General features: G+C 49.7%; 1 protein-coding gene across 4 annotated transcripts in view; it reads left to right on the top strand.

The window, feature by feature from the left end:
• Window positions 1-18,921, top strand: part of LITAF (lipopolysaccharide induced TNF factor) — a 110,796-nt gene that overhangs the window by 46,983 nt on the left and 44,892 nt on the right. The gene's annotated exons all lie outside the window — the stretch shown is intronic.

The following is an 18,921-nucleotide window of genomic DNA, read 5'->3' as shown; positions in this document are numbered from 1 at the left end:
TGGGCGTACTCTGTAGAGGCAAGATCTCCGGTGGCCTCTTGTGCATTGTAAGCATTTTTGGGGTGTTGATTTGGCTGGACATTCTGTAAGGTGTTTTCTTGGAGCTCTAGAAAACCCAGCTCCCAGGACTCTGAGCTGGAGGAGAAAGGAGCAATGACACAGACAGGCTTTTCACATGAATGTGGAAAATCTGTGGAGGCTTAGAGTATAGCAAGTTCTCTGGGGCCACACCAACCTCAGGGTTCGTTGGGGCTGGAATGAGTAATGTTTGTCAGCCAGGATAACCTGCTTGAGAAATGAACCAGGGCTTCTTTTAGCTACTGAGTCATCACAAAAGAATGAGAGATATTTTCCCTCCCTCCATCCCTCTCAAGGACCAACTTTGCATTCTGAAGGGCTGTGTTTGTCTTGGGCCAGTGGAGAATCAACGGGCCTTGGTTTCTTGGAAGTCTAGTGCATTAGTCAGGGTTCATCTAGCTGCAAATAACAGAATCCCACTGAAATTAGCTTACATTGAAGCAAAATGTATTGTTTTGTGTCACTGGAAGGTCAGGAGTGCAACAGCTTCAGGCACAGCTGGATCCAGGGGCTCAGGCAGGTTGTTGGGGATCTGTCTCTGTCTCTTGACTCTGCTTTCCGTTGTGGGGGCTTAATTCTTAGGTGGGCTCTCACCATCTGCTGGCAAAGATGGTGCATCATAGGCCAGGCTTCCATCTCACCAGCCTAGTGGAGATTTCCTCTTGTTGAATAGGAAATCATACAATACATTTCGTCTCTGGCTCAGCTTAAGTCACATGCTCATTACTGAAGCAGTCACCATGGCCAGCCTTGGTCATGTGCACAACTCAGCTCCAAGAGCCTGGGGTGGGGCTAGGAAGGGAAGATTTGGCAGCAAAGGTAAGAGATATTGTCTACTCCTGGGGCCATAAGGGGATGGAACCAGGCTATCTGGGAGAAGCTTGTGGGAACTACCTGGGGAAACAAGCTTCTGAGTGGCCAAAGCCTGCGCCCCTGGTAAGGGGGATCAGATCCCAATTTCATCAGACTTAGGAAAGTAATGAGATTTTTCTCACAAGTATTGGGTTGGTCAAAAAGTTCATTCGGGTTTTTCCATAACATCTTAACATCTTTTGGGCAACCCAATATGGAACTGACTCACACCATTTGGAGGAGTAAGTCCTAAATTCTGGGACTTTCCTTAATCAGCCTAACCATAGTGATTGGTCAGAGGATGGGCACATGACCCAAGCTGGACCAATGAAATTCAGTCATGGGACTTTTGCTAAAACTCTTGGGAAAGAGCTATTCTCTTTCCACCAGTGTCGCTTGGTAACTGGAGGCTTGGAACTGCTGGGTACCATCTTTGCAACCATAAGAGAAGGGCCTGACTGAGAATGAAACAGTCACGGAAGAGAGCAGAGAAGAGATGGAGAGATTCCCAAGACAGCATTTGAGCTCCTGGATCCAGCCATGTCTGAGGTCCTTACCATGAACTTTTCAAACATGTAAATTCCCTTTGATGTAGGTTTCTGTCCCTTGCAACCAAAAGATATCTTAATCATACAATGCTATACAGCTATTTGGGTCATGATGAGGGTTGCATGAGTTAAAGATATATAAAATATGTGGCTCATAGGGAGCCCATTAAAGGTCCACTTTCAGGAATTTCTCTTCTCCTCCCCCTGATGGAATATAGTTCCAACTGAAAATCTACTGAACGTATTAAACAATTTAGAAGAGGCACAGAAGGGTTTGGCTGGTTGTAGAACAATAAACACACAGGACCCAAATTTTACATCACCCGCCTGTACTTGACACCCTGTATTCTTAATTTAAATCCTGAGAAGGCAGCAGAAAAGCGATGGCTTTAAATAACCATGTGAAATGGGGCAAAAGCAATCTCGAGAGACACCCATTTTGTTTTCTCTGCAAGAGGAAGGAAGTGGGCATTGTAGGGAGATGGAAATCTGTAAAGACAGCCTCCTCCATCTGCACAGAATTAAAAAGGAGTTCACAGGCATGGGGTCGAGAAGTGGCTCTCTCACGACTGCCCCCTCGGGGCACTCCAGCCGCCCGGAGTTTGTTTTTCCTGGGCCTGAGCTTAGATGTCAGGCAGGCGGAGGGGTCCTGGGATTTCTCCTCAGCCTGGCGAGCCTGGGGAGGCTGCAGGCAGCTCAGGGTCTGCGTGTTTAGAAAAGCATTCGGACTGATTGTTTACTCTGGGTCTACTCCCGGCCCACGGGCGGCCACGCAGGGCTTTCCAGATGCTTCCAGCTGGGGTCTCGTAAACAGGCCATACTGCCCGGCCCACCGCGGGCCTCCTCCGCCTGTCCCCACCCAGGCCGCCTGAGCGGGTTGCCAAAAAGCCCCTCTGACCAAGTCCCCACTGCTTACGGTTTTCTGTGTCTCCTCCACCTGCCACCAGCAGCCCTGACCTGGCAGGTCGAGGGCCAGGGCTGGCTCACAGACATGTTTTGTTTTGTTCTGTTTTATTTTGTTCTGTACCGTTTAATTTGAGTTGGCAATGAGAACTCGGAAGGTTTCATAGGAAAGTCTGGATTTTGGTTTCTCTTTGAAAAAAATTGGAAGGTCTTGCACTACAGGGCCTGCCTTCCCATCCAGCAAACACTGGCTGCAGCTAAAGAACAGTTGGTCCCTTACTCAGTCCCTTACCTAAATTTCAGTTGCCCCAGAAGCAGGCTCTGAGGCCAGGATCTTAGTGCAAGTAGTTTATTAGGGAGGGGATCCCAGGAAGAACTGATGGAAGATGGGGAGAGAGGCGGGGAAGGAAGGAGCTAGCGCAGGGTGCTGGGTGTGGGCGAGCAGTCACTGCTGTGGGCAGCTGGGGTGCAATCCCACTGGGGACATCGGGGGACATCTGCCGCCCGAGGGGCCAGGGAACTGGGGTGTCTCCTGCCAGCGCCTGTCTGTTCTTGGTAGAAACCTGCATCCGGGGTATTAGCTCCCTGGCACTGCCAGTTGGCCCAAGAGAAAAACCTCAGGTAGAAAGTCACAGATGGAGAAGCATCACACGCGCTGTTGACAGTGCCTGCTGCACCCTTTAGACGGCCCTGTCTTCCAGTTTGCCCCAGTCCCTCTGCTCCCTGTTGTCTGTCTCCCAGACAGGAGGCTGAGGATTGGTTCATTACGTCTTCATACTTCCGCTGCTGATTTTCTTACAGAAGAAAAACGTCCCTCTGCCCATATCACCTTCAAAAGTGGGAGAGTGAAATATAGCTAAGAATGCCCCGTGCTTATAATTACACTCTGCTCACTTCTCCTATTTCTGTTGCTGGCCTGGCCCCTGAAGGGGGCTTCGTTGGCAGCCTCTCAACCACAGAGCAAAGCACTTGTCATTCACGTGACGTGCAGGACCCTTGGGGTGCTGGCTTTCACCGGGGTAGCTCCCTTGGAGCTTCTTCCTCTGAGCCCAGGGTGATGACCGGCTCTCAGCCCTGGGCAGCCCCCCAGAAATACTCCATCCATCTGGAAGCAAGGGCATTACCCGTGTCCATTACCAGCAACAAAGTCATCTTGCTCTCAGCCCATCCATGCAACAAAGCCCAGAGGAATCCCTCAAACACACCTTCTGATTCTCGCACTCCAACTGAGTGTCCAGCAATTCAATTCTGACACTAACTAGAATTAGACCTCACAGGTTAAGGACTCAGTCCCACAAGACGGCCCCCATTTCAGACGCCAGCCACAAATGGGATCCCCAGGCTACCTGCACTTCTGCCCGGCTGACTATAGATTTGAGGGTTCCCACAACATGCCTCATTCAGGTTTGATTATTTGCCAGAAGGATTTACAGAACTCAGGAAAGAGCTATCCTTACTATTACATATTACAGTTCATTATAAGGGGACAGATGAATGGCCAGATGAAGAGGGAAATACAGTCTGAAGGGTCCCAAGCACAGGGGCCTCTGTCCACTTGGAGTTGGGAGGTGTGCCACCCTCCCGGCACATGGTTGTGTTTACCAACCCGGAAGCCCCCTGAACCCCATTATTTAGGGGTTTTTATTGAGGTTTGATTACACAGGCACAAGTGATTAACTCATTGGCCATTGGTGATTGATCTCAATCTCCAGCCTCTTTTCTCGGGAGATGGGGCTGAAAGTCCCCGCCCTGTAATTACTTGGCTGGTTTTTCTGACTACCAGCTCCCCTCCTGAAGCTTTGTAGCCTGGACCCCTGGAGTTCTCATTAGCATACAAAAGACATTCTTATCACTGAGGAAATTCCAAGGATTTTAGGGGCTTTCTGCCAGGAATGGGGCAAAGACCAAATATATATATATTTTAAAAATTATATCATACACACCCACACACATACACAGGCACACACGCACGCACGCACACACATCTCTCCATTTCCACTGAGTTGCTGCCCAGGCCATTCAGACCCCAGGGCAGAATGGGGCTCCCAGAGTTCCTTCTCTTTCTGGGGTCCCTGTTCGTTCCTTACTTCTCCCAGCATGTATGTTTACTGAGCATGCACTTTGTGACAGGGCTGAGTTGGGTGCTGGATAAAATGCTGGGAGTGAAGCGCATAGACCTGGCTCTGGCGCGGGGGGGGGGGGGGGTGCCTGGCGCCAACCGGTAGCACTCCACGACGTCCTGGAAGCCGGGCACCCACTGGCATGAAGTAGCCACTTAAGTCCCTGCTGTGTGACTAGAATAGGTAAATCCATAGGGACTGAAAGCAGATTGGTGGTGGCCGGGGACTGGGGAGAGAGGGGAGTGACTGCTAATTGGTTGTTGACTTTAAAAATGAAACAGCCATTTATTTTTACCAGCAAATGGGTTTGGCTTATTGGGGAATAGAGGATTGCAACTCGTGACAAGTGTGTTATAGCAAAAAATACAGGCAAGTCCAGAGAAACAAAGCAGAGGAACATTCTTTCATAGAGGAGAAGGGGGAGTTGGGCAGGGCTGTTATAAACAAAGAGCCCATTGGAGGAAGCTGGAAGTTTGAAGTGTAGTGGCTTTTCACTGACTAAATTCTTACGGTCTCTCATTGGCTGGGCTGTTGCCGGGCAAGGAGAAAAATCTTCCTTCCTCCTGCTGGGGTAGTAAAGTAGTAACTCTCTTCCTGTTTGTGGAGTCTACAGACAGAAACGTGCGATAGGGTTTGAGAGCTCCCCCTTCCTGCCTCCAGCTTAAATGAGGTTTCATTTGGTCCTCAGGGTACTTGGGGTGATGGAAATGTTCTAGAACTAGGTAGTGGTGATGCCTGCACAACACTGTGAATGTACTGAATGCCAGCAAATTGACAGGACCCACCTGTATAATCCAGGATGATCTCACCTCGAGAGTCGTTTTTTTTTTTCATGATTTTTTTTCTTTTTTTGGCTGTGCTGCACTGCTTGCGGGATCTCAGTTCCCTGACCAGGACTGAACCACCGTGGAATTCCCTCAAGAGTCTTAATTACATCTGCAAAGATCCTTTTTCCAAAGAGAATCACATTCACAGGTTCTCTGTAGACATATCTTTGGGGGAAGGGTCTCCATTCCACCCCTACGCTCTCCCCATCTCTGGGAGGGAGGACTGGCCAGAGCAGACAAGACCCTAGGGACTCCATGAGCGAATCACACACGGAAGTTACATTGGCGGGGGGGGGGGGGGGGGGGGCGCTTTGCAGCGAAAGGTTTGCTTTCCGGTGGCTCCTCTGAAGAAGCCAGAAGGCTTGCCTCTTTCTGGGGCCTTGCTGTCTAACGAGGGAGTCGCCAGCCCCACATGGCTGCTGAAACTTGAGATGTGGCTGGTCTGCGTTGAGCTGTGTGCAGTGTCCAACACACACCAGGTTCCAAAGACTTTGCATGGAAAAAAGAATGTAAAATATTATATCTCATTCATAACTTCTTATATCAATTACATGTTGAAATAATAACACTTTGGTTAGCCTGGGTTAAAAAATATATCATTCAAATTAAGTTCACTCATTTATTTTTATTGCTTTTTTTTCCCTTTTGGCCCCGCTGCACGGCTTGTGGAACCTTAGTTCCCCGACCAGGGCCCAGGCAATGAAAGCGCTGAGTCCTAACCACTGGACCACCAGGGAATTCCCGTATTTTTATTGTTTTAAATTGCAGTAAAATTCATACAACATAAAATCAACCATTTTAAAGTAAACAATTTACTGGCATTCAGTACATTCACAGTGTTGTGCAAACATCACCACTACCTAGTTCTCGAACATTTCCATCACCCCAAGTACCCTGAGGACCAAATGAAACCTCATTTAAGTTGAAGGCAGGAAGGCAGGAAGGGGGAGCTCTCAAGCCCCATCACACGTTGCTGTCTGTAGACTCCAAACAGGAAGAGATGTACCTTGCATCTGCAACAGGAAGAAAGTTACTACTTTATTACCCCAGCAGGAGGAAGGAAGATTTTTCTCCTTGTCCAGGAACAGCCCAGCCAATGAAGAGACCGTAACAATTCAGCCAATGAAAAGTGTCCTTATAAGAAGAACAGAGGACACAGATACAGAGGATGATGGAGGCAGAGATTAAAGGGATGCAGCCACAAGCCAAGGAAACTCCAGGACTGCCGTGAGGGGAAGAAAAAATTTTTGTCAACCCCTTTAAGGTCCCTGGCTGCGTCTGGAAGTTAAATTGACAAAGATTAACACAAGAAAAGGAAACACATTTGATTGAATTTTCACTTGGACATGGGAGTCTTTACAAGAGAATGAGGACCAGAAGTGACCAAAGCAGGAAGATTTTATACCTTAGAGACAAAGAAACAAGTAAATGTGTGAAGAATGGACAAGACAAGACAAAGGGGTTTGGGTTTGGGGTGGTAAGTGGAGAAATAACTAGGAAAAGGTGATATTAACAAACTTTGTTCAGATTTCTCAATCCCCAGTTCCCCGTCTCTGGTGATAAGAAAGTCTCCCTTCCTCCTGGTACAGGGAGGGCACCTCTCCCATGGGAGTTCTATTCACCTGTTTGAGGGAAGAAGGGCAAGGTCAGGGTGATATTCCTGCTTCTGCTTAAGGTATTCAGCATGCCTAGGTGCAATATTTTGGGGTATGATGTCCTGAACTTCATCAGCTGGAAGCCCCCAGAAGCCGGGAGAGGAGCAGGGAACAGATTCTCCCTCAGAGCCTCCAGAAGGGACCAACCCTGCAGACACCTTGATTTTGGACTTCTGGTCTCCAGGACTGTGAGAGAATAAATTTCTCCCTCCCTCCTTCCCTCCCTTCCTTCCTTCCTCCCTCCCTCCCTCCCTTTCCTTTCTTCCTTCCTTCCTTCCTTCCTCTCTCTCTCTTTCTTTCTTAAGCCACCCAAGTTTGTGCTAATTCCTATGGCCGCCCCAGGGAGGAAAAAGTATAGTGAGAGACAACTGCGCCCATATCCCAAAGAGCATCCCCCTTCCCTCTGTCCAAGGGGCAGTTCAGACCTGGGCCTCACATCGCTGGATCTGGGTTCGAATCCTGAACCTTAGGACCTGGGACGTCTTTCTGAACCTGCATGAGCCTCAACTGCCCCATCTGTACAGTGGGGATAAGGGTGCCCCCTGTTTCCTAGTGGTGTCATGGGAATGAGTGATGTGCCGGTAAACGTGCGGACCCCAGGGCCTTGCAGGGAGCAAAGGGACCCCGCAGATCAGCGATGTTCATCTCCGCCATTGTTCCCATCTTAGAGATGAGGAAACTGAGGCTTAGCAAGTGAAGTGGCTTTGCCAAGTCATCTGGCAGCACATGGCAGGGCAAGGCTGGCTCTCTGGGTCCAGATCCTGGTTTCCAGGATGCTCTCTCTGTTCAGCCGTTTCTCTAGACCCCCAGCCCCCAGCCCCCAGCCCATGCCCTAGTTCCACCAGCCTGAGCGGCCCTGGGTTACTTGCCTGCTGAGTCTGCCTGTGTGGCACACCTTCCATCTCACTGTTTCTGTGTGATAGTGCCCTTCCTCCTCCTCCCCGCAATGAACCCTGGCTTCAGCCAGTGCCACTTCCACCTGGAAGCCTTCCCTGACTGCCCTCTCCCTCTGGGGGCTCTCCCAGGTGACAGAGGAGCTCTGGCCTCTTTGCCCTTGTGAGCATCTTTCCCCTTTCCACCCAACAAGGATCAGAAGTGCAAACAAAAACTAGAGTCAAGAACCTGGCTGGCTGGCCCTCTCGTGGGAAGAAGGCATCTCAAGTCTCCGGTTATGGTCCACACGGGACAGCTTTTGGAGGGATCGGGTGCCTCTGTGCCTCTATAGGGAACAGGACTCTGGGGTGACGGGGAGGGGACTCACAAGTCTTCAGGAGCCACAGGGAGGCTCCCAGATGGTGTCCAATCACCTCTGGGCTAGCAGAGTGGAATTGCTCCCAAACAGGGCTGACTCATCCCTGGGGCATTTCAGCCCCTCATCGCCTCCCCACCCTTTCCAGGGTCTCGGACGGAGTGGGGAGCAGGGGTGGGGAAGTTGGTGGCCAGTCCTGAGCTGGGGGGGAAGTGGGGGACCGGGGAGACCCTCCTGCTGTCTGCCAAGGCTCTTCCGGGCTCCAGATCCAGGTCCGTCCTGCCTGGGCCTCGGGTAACTTTCTGTCCAGGTTTCCTGTGCATGTGAGTGTCCTGCCAGCTGGGTTGGCTCCACTGCCCATTGGTCACGTGCATTTGGTTCTGGCCCCACAAGAGGTCAGCCAGCCGTTCCCACAGAAACCTCCGAGGGTTGCAGAGCGCTCTCCCTCATTCTCTACCTGCCTTCCAGAAAGCCCAGGGGGACAGCCTGGGAGGGGCCTACCCCCTGACCTGAGCACTGGCCCCCCAAGCCTGACCCCCAGGGCAAGCCCATCTCAGATGAATGAGAGTACACCAGAGTCCGAGGCCACCCTGGCTCCTGGGGGTCACAGGGTCTGACTTACTGTGCAGGCCTTATACAAGATTCACTCCTCCAGTTTCAGCCGCGTGGGCAGTGCTGTGAGATCCTCTGGCTTCGAGGCTGTTTCCATCCTCCCCACGGACAGGCGCCGTGCTGGGCACCCACCTGCAAAGAAACCTCTTAGCCAGGCCAGGTGGTGATTTTAGAGCCCCCAGGAGAGGAAGAGGCCACTGCATTGACATGTCGGGGGGTGGGGGGAGTGCTCTCACGCTTCCTACCCTGGCTCTTGCTCAGCAGCCAAAAGGCTTGGGGCGAAGGTTGCTCCTAATTAGCTGCTGTTTCAACAGCTATTTCCAGGCAATGGTGGGTGGCAAAGAGTTTTTATAGGCATGCCCTCTGGGGGTAGGGTTGCTAGATTTAGCAAAGAAAACTGGTGATGCCTAGTTAAATTTGACTGTGAGAGAAACAGAGGATTTTTTATTGTTGTTGTTGGCTGCGCTGGGTCTTCGTTGCTGCGCAGGGGCTTTCTCTAGCTGCGGCAAGCGGGGGCTACTCTTCGTTGTGGTGCGCAGGCTTCTCGTTGCGGTGGCCTCTCTTGCTGCGGAGCACGGGCTCTGGGCGCACGGGCTCAGTAGTTGCAGCTCGCGGGCTCTAGAGCGCAGGCTCAGTAGCTGTGGCGCACCGGCTTAGTTGCTCCGCGGCATGTGGGATCTTCCTGGACCAGGGATCAAACCCATGTCCCCTGCATTGGCAGGTGGATTCTTAACCACTGGACCACCAGGAAAGTCCCTCAACAGATGATTTTTTTTTTAGAGTAATTTTCCCCCTGCAATACTTGGGGGCATACTTATGCTTAAAAATCATTGTTTTTTTGTTTGTTGTTTGATCTTAGCCCTGGGGATATTTTCCATTCATTGCTTATCTGACATTCAGATTTAACTGTGTGTCCTCTATTTTTTCTGGCAACCATATCTGGAAGGTAGGATAGCCCACAGATTTGGGGGCTCCTACCCCCTTGACTTTTCCTTCCTCCCCCTTAGATTTAGTTATCTGTATGAGGGGGTGTTTGAGTATTTCGATCAGGATTGACATTTGTGATAAGGTCTTGCTCTGACTCCCATATACAAACTGGCCACTGATTCCCATCCCCCCAGCTCCATCCAAGAATGAGGCCCTGACCACATGAGCCAGCTGGTCCTCCTTCTGGTACATGATGGACCACCTCGAATGGGTGTACACAGTGTAACTCCATGTTTGAGAAGAGGACCCTCAGCAGTTGTGCAGTGCACAGCCTGCACAACCCTCTATAGCAACCCTGTTCCCACTTCTAGATTTTGACCACTAGGAGTTTTCTTTCTCTCATTTACTCCTCAAACTAGGAGGCCCAAATACATCATCCCCTTCCCCCCAACTCCGTCGATCCAAGGAAAACTCAAACAATCCGGGAAGGCAGTGCAGCAATGTTTAAAAACGGTTGAGTGCCCAGGCTGTGCACAGAAGGGCTTTTGATTCCAAGGACCAATTTGACATCTGCTGGAAGGGCACTCCCTTCCCGCTGCCCAGCGTGCAGGTCGGGGTGCAAGGCGCTGGATTAAAGGTTTCCTGCCTGCCTGCCTGCCCACCCGCCACATCCTTTCCCGCTCCTCGCCCTGGCCAAACCCCCAAACCTAGGCATAATTTTAGAAACTTAATAGATGCTGTGCTGTACATTCTTGGCCTGGAGCCTGTGGGGGCAGGTCCGAAAAGAATACAGACATTTCTTTCTCAGGCCATGTTGATAGAGATCCTCTGTTTCCCCCCAGGGACAGGTTTCTGAGGAGCCATTGTACAGGGATGAGCCCCCCGCAACACTTGCTTCTTTGTGGGGTTCCCCCACCCCATCCCACCCAGGCTGGATTATTTTGCAGGGTCAGTGCCAGCTTCTCTTTGCCTTTCCTGAGGTCCTCAAAGCCACCAGGAGCAGTGGGGACTGGAGGGGGTGGAGCACAGATTCGAGGGCCCCAGGTGATGGGGGCCATGAGGACCTCTGCAGATCACTGGGGTCATTTGGTGTCTTGAAACTGTAAATGACAGTCTGGGCCCTCTGAATCTGGGGAAAGAAGGCCTGCCTGATTTTAGGATCCGGGGCTAGGACAACTGTGAGGGCTTTTATTTTCTTCCCAGGGCAAGAAAGCCTGTGTGATCTTTTCAGATTTCAAGGAATTGCCCAATTCCTGGAATGGGTGCTCTAGAGGCTTCTGGAGTATGAATGAGAAGTGGGTTGGGACAAGACACATCCAGAGTGTAACGTCCAGTGACTAACATCTATGGAGCACTCGAATGGCAGGCTCTCGGCTGCATGCTTTATCTCCTTCAACTTCCTTTCAGCCCTAGAAGATGGGGGGTCATGGATGTACCCGTCTTACAGATAAGGAAACTGAGGCTTTGGGAGGTGAAGTGACTTGTCCATGGTCATGTAGCCAGGCAGTGACACAGCCAGCACTGAAGCCTGCATCCTCTGCCTTGGGAGTATCCCCGCACTCCATCTTTATTTTACTTTATTATTATTATTTATTTATTTTTTGTGTGGTACGCGGGGCTCTCACTGCTGTGGCCTCTCCCGTTGCAGAGCACAGGCTCCGGACGTGCAGGCTCAGCGGCCATGGCTCACGGGCCCAGCCGCTCCGCGGCATGTGGGATCTTCCCGGCCCGGGGCACGAACCCGTGTCCCCTGCATCGGCAGGCGGTCTCTCAACCACTGTGCCACCAGGGAAGCCCCCCATCTTTATTTTTGAACAGTTTTATTGAGACATCATTCACATACCATACGATTCACCCATTTAAAGTGTACAGTTCAATGGCTTTGAGTATCCACAGAGTTGTGCAACTGTCACAGTTTTAGAATATTTTCATCATCTGGAAAAGAAACCCTGTCCCCTTTACCTTCCACTCCACCCTCCCCTCAGCCCTAAGCAACCACTCATCTACTTTCTGTCCCTGTGGATTTGCCTATTCTGGACACTTCATGTCAATGGAATCATACAAAATGTGACCTTTCGTGTCTGGCTTCTTTCACTGAGTATCATGTTTTCAAGGCTCATCCACATCACAGCATGAAGCAAACTTCATTCCTTTTATGGCTGAATAATATTCCATCGTATGGACAGACCACATTTTGTTTATTCATCTGTCTGTTAATGGACATGTGGGTTGTTTTTCCCTTTAGGTTATTGTGAATAATGCTCTTATGAACATCCACATACAGGTTTTCAGTTCCCTCTCGAATCTCCCAGTCTTAAGGAAGCCGTTCAAATGCCCACCTACGGGCCTTTCTCATGCTCAGATTCCCCCACCTGGGATCCCACCTGCCCAGTCAAGTCCGACTTGCTCCTCAGAATCCAGCTTACATCCTTTATCTCACAGTGACTGCTCCCTGTGCCTCTCGGCCCTGTGGCCCACTTGCTGTGTGACCTTTTACTACTCACTCAACCTTTCTGGACCCCAGTGCCTTTATCTGTAAAGCGGGGTTCTAATTATGACTCCGTGAGGCTCCTATGAGGATTGAGATGGCAAGAGCTCTATGGGCAGAAAACCTGGAGAAGGGTGATGAGGTATTGGGGTGGACATTTGTTCAGCTCTTAAGCCAGCCGTTCTCATCCTGCCAACTTCCGGCCCTGAGCTAGGCCCTGGTTGCTGTCATAAACCACTCTCATCCTGCCTTTAAGGAGTTCAGGCTATAGCAGAGGTTCCTAACCAGGGAAGAGTTTGCCCCAGGGACATTTGACAATGGACGTCTTTGGTCGTCACAATGCGGGGGTGGGAGGGATGCTACTGGTATCTGGTGGGTAGAGGCCAGGGACACTGCTAAACATCCTGCAGTGCACAGGTCAGGCCCACAACAATGAACGATCCAGCTCCAAATATTAATATCGCCAAGGTTGAGAAACACTGATTTAATGGTATGATTGTTATTCATTTTTCATGTGTGTATGTATTTATCTGTAAGCTTGCCTCTTGCCACAATGAATGAGAAGTAACTAACAAAGATATCAACAGAGCAATGAAATTTTTTCTGATGAGGAAACTGTGAAAAATAATAAGAGGGAAAGAAAATAACACTCATGTTAAAGCACGCTTCTGCTTCCAGAGCTGGGATGTACATTTGGTCTGAGCTTCCTAGTGGCCAGAGCAAAGGGGGAAACACAATCAATTTCAAGATTCACGCTGTTCCAAAGGTGAAAACAAATCAAGTGTTCAGGAGAAGTCTGGCTTTCCTGGGCCTGAAGAACTCAGGGCTTTTCTCTTACAGGCCCTTATAAAGGGGCCACAACAACGTGCTAGGGCTGATAGCACCAAAGCAGGCCATGATGTAAGGCTGAGGCCAGCTGGGCAAAGGCAGCCTTTTTTCGAGTGCCTGTCCTGAGTGTGGTGGTTTCCTTTCCCAGATTGAAGGCAGAAAGCAGGGCCCATGCTTTATTCAGTTCAGAATGGTGATAGGAACAGGGGCTCTGGAGCCAGACTGCCTAGGGTCAAGGCCTAGAATGACTCCCAAGTAGCTGTGTGACCTTCAGCCATTGTTTAAACCTCTCTGAGCTCAGTTTCCTCATCCATAAAATGGGGCCGAAATAGTACTTACTTTACAGGCTGTTGGGAGAATTAAATGAGATAGCATGTACCCAAGGCTGACCCCAGACCTGGCAGAAGTAAATAGTTAATCCAGCTATTATTTCTGTGCCATGGAGGGTGCTGGATAAATACTTTTAGGTCACCTGCATTTTTTTTTTTCACAGGTAATGAAAGATTCAGCCTTTGGAATGGGGGGTATGTGTTTGGGATCCAGTCCTGCTGTGGAAGGCAGTGAAAGGGTGAAGGGTCTTGGCTGGGGAAGTCCTGCAGCCAGACATGGTCAGATCTGACCCCACTGTTTTCCTACTTAAAACCTTCTCTGACTCATCACATAAGGGCAGTATTCAAATGCTTGATCCCAGACCCTGTGGGCCCGTCCCTGACTTACCACCAACATTTCTTTCTACACCCACCTCCATCCTATGCCCCAGTAATTCTGAACTCCAGGCGATTGTTAACGTGCCAGGCCATTGCCCATGTGGTGCCCTCTGCCTGGAATGCTCTTCCTCCCTGTCTGCCTAAGACTGGACTTGAGCATCAGCCCTTTTAAAAAGCCTTTGTTGGATTTCCTACCCGCCAGGGAACAGTAATTTCTTCTTTGTATCCACCTCCCTCCCCAGCTACTCCACTAAGACTGCAGTCAGAACACATATGCATTCATTCACTCACTCACTCTTTTTTTTTTTTTTTTTGACTGCGCTGGGTCTTTGCTTCTTTGCAGTGCGCGGGCTCTCTAGTTGTGATATGTGGGCTCCAGAGCATGTGGGCTCTCTAGTTGCGGTGCACGGGCTTACTTACTCCACGGCATGTGGGATCTTAGTTCTCTGACCAGAGATCGAACCTGCGTGCCCTGCATTGAAAGGCAGATTCTTAACCGATGGACCACCAGGGAGGTCCCCTCACTCACTCATTGACTCAGTTACTCATTCATAATTCACTCATTCATTGATTCAATCACTCATTCATTAATTCCTCACTCACTCATTGATTCTTTGATTTGTTCCTTCATTCATTTATAAATCAACTACTGAAAGCTTCCTGTTTGCCAGCTACTTTTCTAGGCACTGGGGATACAGTAGTGAAAAAAACAGACAAAAATCACCCTCCTGGGGCCTCCGTGTCTCCAGCCCTTACACCTAGTAAGTGCTTAATAAATCACCCCGACATAAAGTTCTCCGACTTTAGCTTCTACCTCTTCCTACCTCACGCCCTGGGTCCTTGGGACATGACTATTTGGTCCCCCAAACATGTCCCGCAGGCTTCCATCTCCTTCTTCTTGCTGTTCCTTCCTTCTGGAATGCCCCACAAGGTTGGCCCCATGGTCATCTGCACTTTTCAGGGTCAGAGGCAGCAGCTCAGAGAGGTTGCCGAGCTTGCGTTGGGTCACACAGCTAGTACGCCCCAGAGCCACAGTTGAACTCAGTTCCTTCAACTGCAGAGCCTGTCAGGCTAGCAGCTGGGTGCCAAGCACGGTTTGTGCAAGGCCTGTGGCTCTGAAGACTGGTCATATCCCTGACCCCTTGTAATGGACCTAGGGTCTGAGATTGGAGAAGGGACATGACCTTGAATGATGTCTTGAGGCCCCAGGCTGAGGTCCAGCAAGCAGCCTGTCAGGGTGGCAGAAAGGAAAGACTAAAATCAGAGGCTGTATCCTGTGATGCAGCTGGCCTAGGTTCAAATCCCAGCTCCACCACCTACTGAGTTCTTTGACTTGGCTAAATTACTTCACCTTTCTGAGCGACAGTTCCTTCACCTATAAAATGGGGTTTATAATAGTCTCTACCCATTGGGTTATTGTAAAGATGAAAGGAGATGCCATATGTAAAACACCAAAATGATATAACCCAATAATTGTTAGCCATTATTATTGTTATTCAGAATTATTATTGTTAACATTACTTTAATTAAAATTAAAGTTAATTAAAATTGTTCAAAATAAATAATAAGAGGACTCAGCCAGGGCGGGAGGGATAAATTAGGAATTGGGGATTAACAGATAAACACTACTATACAGAAAATAGATAACAAGGACCTCCTGTATAGCCCAGGGAACTATAGTCAATATCTTATAAGAACCTATAATGGAAAAGAATCTGAAAAAGAAAAAAAAAGAAATATATATATATATATATATATATATAGCTGAATATATAATATAAAATATATATGTAACTGAAAAAGAATATGTATATATAACTGAATCACTTTGCTGTACACCTGAAACATTGTAAATCAACTATACTTCAAAAAAAAAAATACCATGAATTCCCTGGCAGTCCAGTGGTTAGGACTCTGTGCTTTCACTACCAAGGGCATAGGTTCAATCCCTGGTCAGGGAACTAAGATCCTGCAAGCTGTGTGGCAGCATAGCAAAAAAAAAAAAAAAAAAAAAACAAGCCTTGGCCTCACCTCCTCCAGGAAGCCCTCCCTGACCACCCCACCCAGGTGCACCTAGAGCCTGTACATCCTTCCCTCGTACCCTTTTTCCATTGACCATTATAAATGCATTTGGTGGTCTCCTTTGAGGTCTTTCTCCCCACTGGACTTAAACTTGATCTCGGCCATTACTTGTTCTCCTGGGCCTGCCACAATGGCTGGCAGCTGTTGATAAGAAATAAATATCTGTTGCATGACCGAACAGGGTTAGGGCAACCTGAGATGACTTTGCTTCTCCTTCAGGGGCCCAGAGGAGGATGTTCCTGGAGTCCTCCTGGAGGAGGGAAAGTGGGTTAGGAATCCCTCTGCAGGGCACCGATGGGGTCTAGGGCGGAGAGGGGATTAACTCCTGGCCCCGAAAATCGTGCCAAGTGCCTGTCTGTCTTCATGTTGCTGGGGAACAGTTGGGTGTGGGTGAGGCCAGCCTTGCCCAGCAGTTTCCTCACCTGCAGATTGAGGGCTGTTGTCAGGTTAAGGGTAGCACTTGGCACAGTGAGATAGCGCCCCACGCCCTCTTCACTGGTCTATTCTATCCTCACTGTGTGGCCTCGGGCAAGTCACTTCACCTCTCTGGGCTCAGTTTTGTCCTTTGTAAAATGGGACAACAAAAGGCATCATCTCTTGGTATGGCTGCCTGGGTTAGACAGATGAGAAAATGCATGGGGCCCAGCTTGAGAAGTACTCTGAAAATGTGAGCTGTCGTTTTGATTATTTTCTCCTCTCATTTGGTAACCCAGCAAGTGTTTACTGAGCACCTACTATGGGCCAAATGAGCTGAGTGCCAGGTGCTGACCACACTGTGAACAGGATCCTGTTTCGAACAAACCAGATTCTTTTAAAAACATTTATGGGACTGTCAGGGAAATATAAACCCAGATTGGATGACATTGGATGAAATTCAGAAGTTGTTCATTTTGGGGTGAGGGGTGGGGGCACATTGTAGTTTTGTGGTTATATTTTTCAAAAGAGTTCTCATCTTTTAGAGACTCAACCCAAAGTGTTTACAGATGACATATGATGTCAAGGATTTGCTTTGAAACAATCCAGTCTGTAAAACTAAAATTATTCTTTTTTAATGTTATTGGCCGCAACTTTCGGCTTGCAGGCTCTTAGTTCCCCGACCAGGGATTGAACCCGGGCCCTTGGCAGTGAAAGCGTGGACCGCCAGGGAATTCCCTAAAATTATTCTTTTTTAAAGTTTATTTTTAAAAAATCCAATGGTGGAAGAAGGCATGGGGATACATAGACGGTATCAGATGGACCACAAGTAGGTGATGGGGAAGCTGTTTGTAACGGTCCATAATGAATTTAACAAAAAAGCATATCTTAACCACATGGGTAATTACACACCCTCAGTGAGCGATGCCCTAAGGAGAAAATGCGAAGCTGGAGGTGGGGACTGGAGGCTTCGGAGATCAAAGGCCATGGTGAGAGTTTGGTCTTGATCCTAATTGGGCAGCCGGTGATAGGTTTCGGCTGGGACCATGGCGCCTGGCTTGGTGCGGTTGTGAGAATACTAAGTAACTCGCTGAAGGGCTCGGAACAAGCACACCGCTGGGGGCTTCGTCAGAGCCCTTCTTTTTGTTCTTTCTTGCCCTCAATCTCTCCCCTCCAACACTGAGCTGGGGAGGGCTCCATACCCTTGGGAAGGGGGGTTGTCACACAGGGAAAGTGCAACCTCCTTTCCTCCTTGCCAACACTTAGAGAAGTGTGCAAGGTCTTGCCTGGAAGTAGGAAGCTGCAGCTTTTCAGCCACGAGGACCCAGGCCTTGTGGGGGTCTGCGGGGTCCCCGAAGCCAGAGCCGACACTGAGCTGTGTCCCCACCCATCCATCTGCCCCATCTGGACAAACCATAGGCCTTGTCTTCTTTGCTCAGCATTTTCCCACGACTGAATGTGTCCCCCTCAAATTCATATGTTGAAGCCTAACCTTCAATGTGATGGTGTTAGGAGGTGGGGCCTTTGGGAGGTGAGTAGGTAATGAGGGTGGAGCCCTTGTGAATGGGATTAGTGCCCTTATAAAAGAGACCCCAGAGAACTCCCTCAACCCTTCCACCATGTGAGGACGCAGAGAGAAAACAGTCATCTAAGAACTGGGAAGTGGGCTCTCACCAGATGTAGAATCTACTAGCCCCTTGATCTTGGACTTCCCAGCCTCCAGAACTGTGAGAAACAAATGTGCGATGTTTATAAGCCATCTTGTCTGTGGTATTCTGGTATAGCAGCCGACCTGACTAAGCCACCAGCAGAACATGCTCTGGACCACATTCTTCATGGTAACAGCCTACCGACGAAGTCCATCCTCCCAGCCCTGGCTTTGGGATGCTGAGGGCCTGGGTTCCAGGTTCCCACTGTGGAAGGAGAGGAAGTGATGCCCTCCCTGCCCTCTGGAGTCCTCGAGGACTGTCCAGGGTGAGGGTCCACTCTGCTGTGGCTCAGGCCGTGGCCAGTTCCCACAGTAGGAGAGGAAGTCTCTCTCTTTCCTACATTGCTGTCTCTTCCTGACACAGGGCGCCTGGGTCACAGATGTTTCACGTCAGGAGTCAGAGGTGGTGGTGACTTAATCATGCCAGCCTGCAGTTCCTTAAAAAGGTGTGGGTCGGGCTTCCCTGGTGGCACAGTGGTTGAGAGTCCGCCTGCCGATGCAGGGGACGTGGGTTCGTGCCCTGGTCCGGGAAGATCCCACGTGCCACGGAGCGGCTGGGCCCGTGAGCCATGGCCACTGAGCCTGCGCGTCCGGAGCCTGTGCTCCGCAACGGGAGAGGCCGCAACGGTGAGAGGCCCGCGTACCGCAAAAAAACAAAAACAAAACAAAACAAAAAAGGTGTGGGTCTCAGCCCTTTCAGAAAGCAGTTTGACGGAGTGCTTCAGGGGCTGGAAAGGCCTACACTTTCCATTCCAGTGATCACGCTTCTGGGAATTTGCCCAAAGGAACTAATCCTAAAACAAGGAAAGAAAGACTGAGTGCCCAGTGATATCTACTGCCGTGAGATTTGTAATAGGAATCATTGGGCGTGACGCATCTGTTGTAACCCCTTCGTGGATTCTTAAGAGGCATTTAGATGAAGG

The sequence above is a fragment of the Monodon monoceros genome, unplaced genomic scaffold (genome assembly GCF_005190385.1).
Source record: "Monodon monoceros isolate NGI ecotype Baffin Bay Population unplaced genomic scaffold, NGI_Narwhal_1 Super_Scaffold_13, whole genome shotgun sequence".
Classification (NCBI taxonomy): Eukaryota; Metazoa; Chordata; class Mammalia; order Artiodactyla; family Monodontidae; genus Monodon; species Monodon monoceros.
The sequence above is the reverse complement of the archived record's forward strand: the minus strand, read 5'-3'. Positions and strand labels throughout refer to the sequence as shown.